This window comes from Cebus imitator, unplaced genomic scaffold (genome assembly GCF_001604975.1).
Source record: "Cebus imitator isolate Cc_AM_T3 unplaced genomic scaffold, Cebus_imitator-1.0 Scaffold103, whole genome shotgun sequence".
NCBI lineage: Eukaryota > Metazoa > Chordata > Mammalia > Primates > Cebidae > Cebus > Cebus imitator.
This window is the reverse complement of record NW_016107418.1, coordinates 3,044,893-3,055,200: the sequence shown is the minus strand read 5'-3', so window position 1 is coordinate 3,055,200 and position 10,308 is coordinate 3,044,893. Positions and strand designations below refer to the sequence as shown.

General features: G+C 37.1%; 1 protein-coding gene and 1 pseudogene across 2 annotated transcripts in view; one reads left to right on the top strand and one right to left on the bottom strand.

Moving 5' to 3' along the window:
• The window catches only part of PAN3 (poly(A) specific ribonuclease subunit PAN3), a 161,306-nt gene that overhangs the window by 70,980 nt on the left and 80,018 nt on the right, over window positions 1-10,308 (top strand). The window lies entirely within an intron of this gene.
• Window positions 2,824-10,149, bottom strand: LOC108310462 (annotated as a pseudogene). Its single transcript, XR_001827762.2, has 2 exons — window positions 10,106-10,149; window positions 2,824-4,089 (listed from the first exon to the last, which is right to left on the bottom strand). The product of XR_001827762.2 is annotated as a 28 kDa heat- and acid-stable phosphoprotein-like (transcript).

Genomic DNA, 10,308 nt, shown 5'->3' with positions numbered 1-10,308 from the left:
AAAAAAAAAAAAAAAGAATCAATTCAAACATATGGTCTTATGTCCTAATTAGACAGCATTAGGTATTTGCTCACTTTTTCCTAGCATTTATCAGATTCTAATTATTCATTTATAGAACTCACCATATAAGCTAATATCATATACTGATATGGCACGTTGTAGATACTTAATATATGTCTTTTGATACATGAATGTTCTGAGTTCTAGAGAGTGTGGAATTGGGTTCAGGATACATTGTATTCCTGTGAAATGTCAGCCTGTGAACTTGTAGAACACAGTGTGGATGTTTATTTCTTTCTTCCTCACAGTGCCTTGCACAGTGTCTTTTATATATTAGATATTGAAATCATTGAATGAATGGACCTGGATTATTTATTAACTGGATGAGTATTTGGCCTAATGTATATCCTGAAATGTAATGCTTTACATATTTTTGTGAATTTTCCCTTGGTACAATTTCATGAAATAAAATATCATTGTGGAAAACATTTGAAAATCTTAATATATGTTAAATGTTATGATTAAATATGGCAGGATTCTTTGTTAGGAAGAATACATCTAAGTATTATAAATTACTTACTGTGGAATGTGACAAATAGGTGTACTGTTACATGGCTATGGATAGAAGATATGCATACATATAGAAATAATTGTAGCTGTGTAAAGTAATTTTTGCCTCTTTGAAATGTTGTGATAGTCTCACTTTTCTGTACTATTTATTCACTTACCTATTTTTGCTCCTCTTAGGAACAGTGATAGAATAAACTAGGTGGTATGCCCTGTGATTATTAATGATTACTGTTATTGGAGCACTTTGACATGTAAATAACTTCAGATTCTTTTAAGTACAAGTTCAGTATCCCTTATCCAAAATACTTGGGACTATAAGTGTTTTTTTGTTTGTTTGTTTTTGTTTTATTTTGGTATGTTTGGATATATTTATTGGTTGAGCATCTTAAACCTGAAGACCTAGCCTGAAATACTGCAGTGAACATTTGCTTTGAGCTTCATGTTTGAGCTCAAAAAGTTTCAGGTTTTGGAGCATTTCAGATTTTAGATTTTCTGATTAGGGATACCTAGTTTGCAGCAGATGCAGACATCTGGTTTTATTTTTAAATGTCTTCTATTCCTCAGATACAGATTTTCCTTTTTATGTGCATTGATTCTTTTGGTCTGAATTTAAATGTTGTATAATCCATGTGAATTCTTACAATAATCTCATTTCATTCAGTGATGATATGCAAATGAAAAAGGGAATAGTGTAAATGATTTTATGATTTAGAAATCTTGAACTTTCTTAAAAGTTTTTTGTTAAAATTATACAGTGGTCCTTCTTTATTCTGTGGAATTGTTCTAGCAACAACCTCCCCACCTCCTGCAGATACCAAAATACTGGGATGCTTAAGGCATAATATTTGCATATAATCTATGTGTGTCCTCCAGTATAACTATTACAGTGTAAATAATATGTAGATAGTTGCTATACGTTTTTTGCTTTTGTTTGCTTTTTTTTTTAATTTTTTTTTTTAACCCCAAATATTTTCTATCTGTGGTTGGTGGAATCCACTGCTGAAAAAAATCAGATACTATAGAAGAGAATACAAAGAAGACCGGGCTCCGTGCCTCACGCCTGTAATCTTAGCACTTTGGTAGGCTGAGGTGGGTGGATCACAAGGTCAGGAGTTTGAGACCTGCCTGGCCAACATAGTGAAACCCTGTCTCTACTAAAAATATAATCATTAGTCAGGTGTGGTGGCGTGCGCCTGTCGACCCAGCTACTCGGGAGGCTGAGGCGGGAGACTTGCTTGAACCTGGGAGGTGGAGGTTGCAGTGAGCTGAGACCAAGCCATTGCACTCCAGCCTGGGTGACAGAGTGAGACTCAGACTGAAATAAAAAGAGTACAAAGAAGCAAAAATACCCTTAGGTCACCGCCTACAGAGAACATGTCTGATACATTTTAGTGACCATCTTTAGCAAGTTTTTACACACTTGCATGCACAAACATTCCCCCATTCCCTCTGAGGCATAAGGAAACTATTTTACATAAATAGCAATTGAGTTTTCATTGCTGTTCTCTAGCTTATCTTTTATTTTTACTGAGTCATAGTATAGGTGTCTCTTTCCATGTTTAATAAAAATATATCAACTCAAAATTTTAAAAGTTATACATTATGACATGTTCCACAGTCTACATGACAAAATCCTACTGGTAGATACTTGTTTTTTTTAAATTATAATTTAGAAAATTCTGTGCTAACCTTAATCTTATCTACTTGTATCATTTTTCTGCTTAGCTTTAATTCCTAGATGTGGGTTTACTAGATCATAGGGCATGCTTATTCTTTGCTTATTCTCCTCCCCTCCCCTCTCCCTCCTCCCTTTTCTTGCCCTTTCCCTTCCCTTTCCCTTTCCCCTTCCCTCTTTCCCCTTTCCCCTTTCTCATTTTACTATGCTGGAGTGCAGTGGCATGATCACAGCTCACTGCAGACTTGATCTCCTGGGCTTAAGTCATTCTCCTGTTTCAGCCTGCGGAGTAGCTACAGGTGTGTGCTATCATGCAAAGCTAATTGTTTTTAATTTTTAGTAGAGATGGGGGGTCTCACTGTGTTGCCAGGCTGATATTAAACTCCTGAACTCAAGTGATCCTCCCCCCTTGGCCTCCCAAAGTGATAGGATGACAGGTGTGAGCCACTGCATGGCATTATTTTTCATTTTGATAATATTATCAAACTGTTCTCATAAAAGGTACACCAGGAATCTATTTCTGGCAAACTTTGTAAAGGATGAACTTAAACTATCTTGGGAAATTTACGTGTTTGTAGTTTTTTTTTTTTTTTTTTTTAAACGATAATGTCAAGTTTAATCTGCCAGATATACAAGCTGAATTTGTGGAGCATGTTTTGTCTGGGTGCTGCACAGTAAACAGAGGTTTCTTGAAATGATCGATGGGTAGGATTAAAAATGGGCACTGACCCTGGCCAGGTGGGTAGGAACCAGGTAGGGAAGGACAGAGAGGCGAGGCCTTGGTCAGACAGAATGGACAGACCATGACCCTCAAGGACCTAGGGGCACAGGCTTCCAGATGACAGCCCCTTTCTGAATGAGCACCCAGGCAACACAGCCTGGGGCTGGTTGTAGCAAACCCATCAGCAGCTGCCTCCTGGCACAACCACCCCCTTACGTGCTATCTACCAAAAGGAAAGCTCTTCATACCCCATCTTCCAGGCACCCCCCAGCAAGGGCTCTGAATTCTAAAAACAGCAAAAAACATTCAAATGGTTACATATGAAATGCTGTCCTGCATCTTTCTGTCTCAAAAATAGCAGCTTGCCCCTCCCCCTCCCACATCGCCCCAACAATTTCTCTGCCAAGATGAAGAGGGGGCCCCAGGCCATGGGGGGCTCCTGGCCATGAGGGGCTGTTGCAGCGGCACCAGGCTACAGGGTGGGCGAGACGCAGCAGAGGTCCTGGCAGTGTGGCCCAGGTCCCTGGCATTTCCTCCCATGAATCGTGTTTACTTATTCAGGGAGAGTGACTGCATTTGTTTTCCTGACAATGTGGCATCATCTTTTGCTTTCCTTTCCTCCTCCTCGTTTCTTGCAGCCTCCTTCTGCTGTTTCCGCATGATGGCCAACCAGGCCAGGTCTGCCTTGGCTTGCTCTGTCTTCCCAACCAAGTGCGTTTCCATGTAACGCTTTTTTGCCTACTGCTTCTCAATCTTGTCTCCTTCTCTCCTTGAAAGCTCCTTTTGCCCGTCCAGATCCAGTTGTGTGACCTTTTTGGTTGTCTGTGCTACCTGGTTGGGGTTCTCAATGTCGATGAGCCCTTCAATACCTTTGCATTTTGCTGGTAGTCATCTTCTTCATCCTCGCTCTCATCTGAGTCTAGAGATTTCTTCTCCTTTTTGGGGTCACCTGCAGCCCCATCTCCACCTTCTTTTTGCTCCTCTTCTTCCCCCGCCTTTTTTCTGCTTCTCAGCCTGGAGCTGCACGGAAATCTCCTCAGGGCTTGTATACTGCCTCGCCTGGCCTTTGTGGCCTCCCTTTCTCCCTCCTTTAGGCAGCGTTGCTTTGGCCACCGCCACGTGTCTGTAGTTTCAGGTCGTTATGTACAGAGAATTGCTTAATACTGAGATCATAAAAATTTTTGTTTTCCTCTATCATAATGTAAAGCTTATTACTAATTGATCTTCATTTGTCAGGTTCCAACATACACATGCTACTTCCCTCTTAAAATTGTCAAGGTATAAATAGGAGAATTTTGATTTAGAATGCTAATATGAATCTTTTGGAAATATTAGTAATTAGCTTTCTTCTGCCTTCTCCATCAATTTTATCTGATTTAGAGAATTATATTTCCTTTATTGAGCTGCTTAAATCAGAGGGCCTAGTTTGCTTCAGAAGGTTTATAAACTATGTTATTAGACTGATTCTTCAGGAGTCATTGTATTTAGTTGTCACTTTTTTTTTTTTTTTAAGATTAAACTTGGCAGGTTTTGAAGAGGTCGGTTTCTGATTAACCCAGAAGTTGAGTATATTTTGATAATAAATTTTAAATTGGTCATATTTGTATGTGCTTGAAATAAGCGGAAATAACAATTCATTAAATAACAATAGAAAAAACCTTATATGAACTTGGGGATTCTTGTTAACCAGCTGACTTCCTCCTTTCCATCTTCTTCTCTTCCTCTTTATCCTCTGTTGTTTATTAACACTGAATAATAGTAAAATTAGGTCTGAATTGGGCTGCTCTTTATGTCCATGGAGCTCAATTTTATTTGAGACAGGGTCTTACTCTGTCATTCGGGCTGGAGGGTGGTTACGTAGACATGGCTTACTGCAGCCGTCACATCCTGGGCTCAAGCAATTCTCCTGAATAGCTGGGACCACAGGTGCATACCACCACACCTGTCTCTTCTTGTTGGCCAGGCTGGTCTCAAACTCTTGACCTCAAACAATCCTCCCGCCTTGGCCTCCCAAAGTTGTGGGATTACAGGTGTGAGTAGCCGTGGCTGGCTGGGTCTCATCTTTTTATGTCTTTTTAGATCATTTTAACAAGGCAAAAAAAAACTCTTCAATCCTGTCTTTCTCCCTCATTATTAGTATGCTCTCTTCTGCTTTTCCAAATAATTTATTGCCCATTGATGTTGCCAAGTCACTCCCAGTGGCATGGGTAGAGGTAATTGAATTGGAGACATATTTGTGTAAAGTAGACTCTGTGACTTGGTGCTTCAAAGATGTGGGCATTATCAAAAGGACAGTCGAACTGTGCGTGTGACATAGTATCTATTTAGGAAAGAGATGATAAGGAAAGCACAGCAAAAGTTGAAAAACCAACTTTATAAAAGTAGATTGAATTGCTCACGAGTTATTTGAAGTGGTACCTGTAGATCACTTCTCTACTAGTGGGTGTTTAACCAAAAAGAGTTGGCTAAATTTTATATATAGATAACTCAAAGTCAAAGAAATCCTTAATGTTTTTAAAACATTACCACTAGATTTGTCTTCTGGCCAAGGTGAAAGAACAAAGGTTAGACTTACCCTCTCTTCAGAAACAGCTAGAAAACTAAACAAAACATATGTAACAACAGTTTTAAGACAGTAGTTACCAGACACTGAAAGACAGTGATCCCTGAGGGATGGAAAACAAATGAGGTGAACTTTGTGATTAACTCAGCTTACTACCTTGGGAGAATTTCCCAACCTTGTACAGAAAGGGGGACATCAGGTGGAGCCTGCTGATCTGTCTGAATTGAAGAGACCAAACTGGTAGTCCACAGTGGCCATGGTGGCGATAGTGTACAAGAAAACATACTAAAGAGAAGAGAGCTCCAATACGGAGACAACCCTGGCAATTTGCCAAGGGTTCCCTCTTGAATCTTTAGCTGATGAGAATTAAGGATACAAATGAAGAGGCTACCAGAGCTGGAAAAAGAAGTTCCCAGTCAACAATACTTAGATCTCATACATGGCCAGTAGTTCCTGCTTTCGCTAGCTAAAATGGAAAACTTCATAATTCTTGAAGCACCAAGTACGGCTAATTGGAAGGCATTAGCCTCAGTAGTGGGACCAAATTAGCCTTAGAATAAATTCTTCCCTGGTTCCTCCTAACAGCTTAAAAGCAAGACCTGGAAGAATCAAACTAATTTTTAAGCAGTTTCACTACAACAGAGAGCAAAGGTCAAGAAGATTTATAGGAATACAATAATATCCAGCACCCAGCAGATAAAAGCCACATTATTTACTATATAATCAAAAGTTACCAGATAGGCAAAGAAGGAGGAAAGTAACACCCATAAGAGAAGAAAATATAATCGTTCAAAACTGACCCAGAAATGATTCAGAAATAGTATATAAGAACATGAAAAATAATTATTATAACTATTTCATATGTTGAGGAAGCTTAGAGGAAAGATTAAATATGTTAGTACAGGAATGAAACATATATACATATATAAGAAAATAATTTGAATCAGACTTTGAAAGTTTAAAGCTATAGTGTCTGAAATGAAAAATATGTTGGTTGGGAAGAATGGCAGTAAATATTACAGAACAGTTTAGTGAACTTGAAGGTATAGCAATAGAAACTGCTCCGAAAAACCACACTCAGAGAAAATGTGAGCTGTGGGATAACATCAAGTGACCTAATATCCTTATAATTGGAATTCCTGATGGGACTGGTGGAATGCACAGAAAAAGTATTTTAAGAAATGATGGACAACATTTTCCAAACTTGATGAAACTAAATGCACAGATTCAAGGTGTCCAGTGAGTCACAGGCAAAAGAAACATGAAGAAAATTACAACAAGGCACATCAAAGAATCAGCTGAACCAAAAAACAAAACAAAACCATTTTTGATGAACAGTGATACCATTGGCATTCCATATCCATGGGTTTTACATTCTTGGATTCAACCCATCATGGACTCGGAAGAAAAAAACAACAACAAAAACTCAAACACCCCGAAAAAAAAAATAAAACCAAAACAAAACCCACACAACAATATAAATAATACAAATAAAAAATACCATGTAACATTTATATAGCATTTATATTTCATTAGGTGTAAGTAATCTAGAGATGATTTAAGGTATGCAGGAATATACATCAATGTGCATAGACTACATACAACCATTAGGCATTTAATATGAGGGACTCGATTACCTGTGGATTTTGGTATCTGCGGAGGGACAGGAGGAGGGTCCTGGAACCAATCCCCTGCAGATACTGAGAAACGACAGTACCGATAGCAGATTTCTCATTGGAAATAATGCAAACCATAGATAGTATAACAGTATCTTTAAAATATAGGAAGGAAAAAAAAGTGTCACCCTAGAATTCCATACTTGGAAACAATATCCTTCAAAAATGCGGTCAGATTGAGTCTACTGTGAGATTAACCCTGACCAGTATTCAAGAATATTAGTAGATTCTCAATTATTCATCCCATCATTGTATGACAAGTATTTTTTATAGGCCTTTTTGGGCCTTATATGCAATGAATTGTTACATCTCTTATGTTCTATTTTCATTCAACAGAAGCTACTTCTTGTCTTTCTACTTAATTTAAAAAAGTTTTTTAGGCCGGACATGGGGGCTCATGCCGTAATCCTAGCACTTTGGGAGCTAAGGTGGGCGGATCTGTTGAGGTCAGGAGTTTGAGACCAGCCTGACCAACATGGTGAGACCCTGTCTCTATTAAAAATACAAAAATTAGCTGGGAATGGTGGTGCATGCCTGTAGTCCCAGGTACTCAAGAGCCTGAGGCAAGAGAATCTCTTGAGCCTGGGAGGTGGAGGTTGCAGTGAGCCAAGATTGTACCACTGTACTCCAGCCTGGGGGACAGAGCGAGACCCTGTCTTAAAACAAAAATTTTAATGGCTGTACTTTTATCTCATTGCACTGTTTATTAAGTTAGCCCTTTAATTTGTAGGTATTTTAATGTAGTCTTTAAGTATTACTTTTGGTAGAGTCCACCAGAGTATAAAATACTGAATTTTATTATAAAAATGATAGTTTCTGTTGAATAATAGGATAGTAGAAAAGCATAAAATTGTATTAAACTTGAGTTAAAAACCTTATCAGACAATTATTTGTTAACCCTTATTGGTCATTTATAGATAGGGAATTATCAGTTGTATTAGGTGGGATGTCTAGACTGTCACATTATCTCATTTAAGATATAATGATTATAATTACAATAACATTTAAACTAATGGTCAAGTTTCTTGATTTATTATATTTGGGTCTAGAGGGTAGTGGTAGGGATCATTTTCGAAAGTTGGGGGAATGATGCCATTTTGGAGAACTCAATATATAAGAATCACGTGGTTGTTTTTGACATGAAAATTGTGGGGCAGCCTGGGCACAGTGGATCATATAAGTGCTGTAATTCTAGCACTTTGGGCGGCAAGGGCTGGCAGATTACTTGAGGCCCGGAGTTTGAGACCAGTTTGGCCAACATAACGAAACACTGCCTCTACCAAAAATACAAAAATTAGCCAAGCTTGGTGGTGCACACCTGTAATCCCTGCTACTAGGATGACTGAGGCAGGGAGAATCACTTGAACTTGAGAGGTGGAGGTTGCAGTGAACCAAGATTGTGCCACTGCACTCCAGCCTGGGCAGCAGAGTGAGACTCTGTCTCAAAAAAAGAAAGAAAGCAAATTGTGGGATAAATTTGAATGTATGAGAATCTAAAACTATTAAATGAACATTAACTTTTTAAAATATGCATTTAGAACTATTTAAAACATAAATGTAAATTAGGCTTTAAATTATGAGTAGAAATGAGTCTGTATCTGTGTATTTTACAGAAACCAAAAAGTTAATATTATAGAGAAATATCTATGTCTTTAGGAAAGGATTATTCAAACATAGGGCAGGGATAGTAAAACTTTAATTTTTTTATTTCTATTTTTCATATTTATCCCAAACTCCTTATTGTTGTTGAAGTTAGTCAGATAATTTATATAATTCAAGTCCTTAGGTCGTCTAATCCTAGATAAAAACTTTGCCCCCTAAACCTGAAAGAAATAGGTTCTTTTCTGAATAGATGTTTCATTTTAATGTGATACTTATTTTAGTTACCAGTTTTGCCTTGTCTTTCAAAAAACTATTCTTAACATGTTAAAGCTATATACCTACACTATTTTTAATAGGTTTTATAGTTTAAAAAAAGGTTTGTATTTTAAACTAGTAATATTAAAGAAGTTTTAAGAATGCATCTTTATTGTATGTTATTTTAAAGATTTTTATCATGAAAAAGTATTTTAGATAAGGTCTTAATTTCTGATTTTTACGTTAAATGTATTTGATCATTCTCTGGTCTGGCTACAGTTAATTCATATTATCTATTAATAATAGTTCTACTCTCTTATTCCTAGATGTTTTTGTGTGTAGTTGTACCTAAATCTTGCATAATTATTTTTTCTGCTGTTTAAATTATTTTATCTTTAATCTCAAGTGCTCACAGTTGAACAAAAACTCTCAAACCACCAAATTAAGTAATACTAAATCAAGAAAGGGTTTTAAGTCATCCTTTTCTTAATTCAAATTCATTGTTGGGTAGGTTTTGGCATCCTTAGTTGTTGAATCTGTAGAAGTTACAGTTTTGTGTGTAAATCTTAATAGTTAGATTAATTTTAATAACTTCCAGTCTAATATATTTCGAGGCCATTTATAATTTGTTAGGAAAGGTAAGATGGTCTTTCACCTCCTTTTCCCCCCTTTATAGGCCTCAAAATAATAAAAATAGGCTTTCAAAATAGTAAGGTTAGAGAAACTCATTTTTGAAATCAGTGTTATTTACTGTAATTGTAGGATGTATATGAAATAGAAACTGGATAATACCTATTTCTCAGGAACATACTAAAATATTCACAATTGTATATTATTTTCCTTATGTTAATTTTGCTGTCTCCTAGTAATCTTGTGTAATTCTGAAGTCCGCATCTCTGGCCACTTTGGACTCTCTTATCAAGATATAAGTGGCTTTTATCTTGACCCTCAACTTCTAAGATTTAGGTTTAACTGGGACATACCAGCCCTGACATACTTTTCATTCTGTTGGTAGCCATTTGTTTCCTTAAAATAGGAAGTACTGCACTGGCTTGTGCTCTACTCCAGAAATCAAGGAATTGGCCATCCGTTTAGAGAACCTACCACTATTTTGGGGAATGTTACATTGGAAATGTTTTTAAAATACATTTTAAGTCATAAAAGAGGATTTTTTCCCCCTTTGGAAAATGTATTTTGCCTCAGGCCTGATAATACTTTTTCCGAAATTCATGCCTTAGATGTGGCA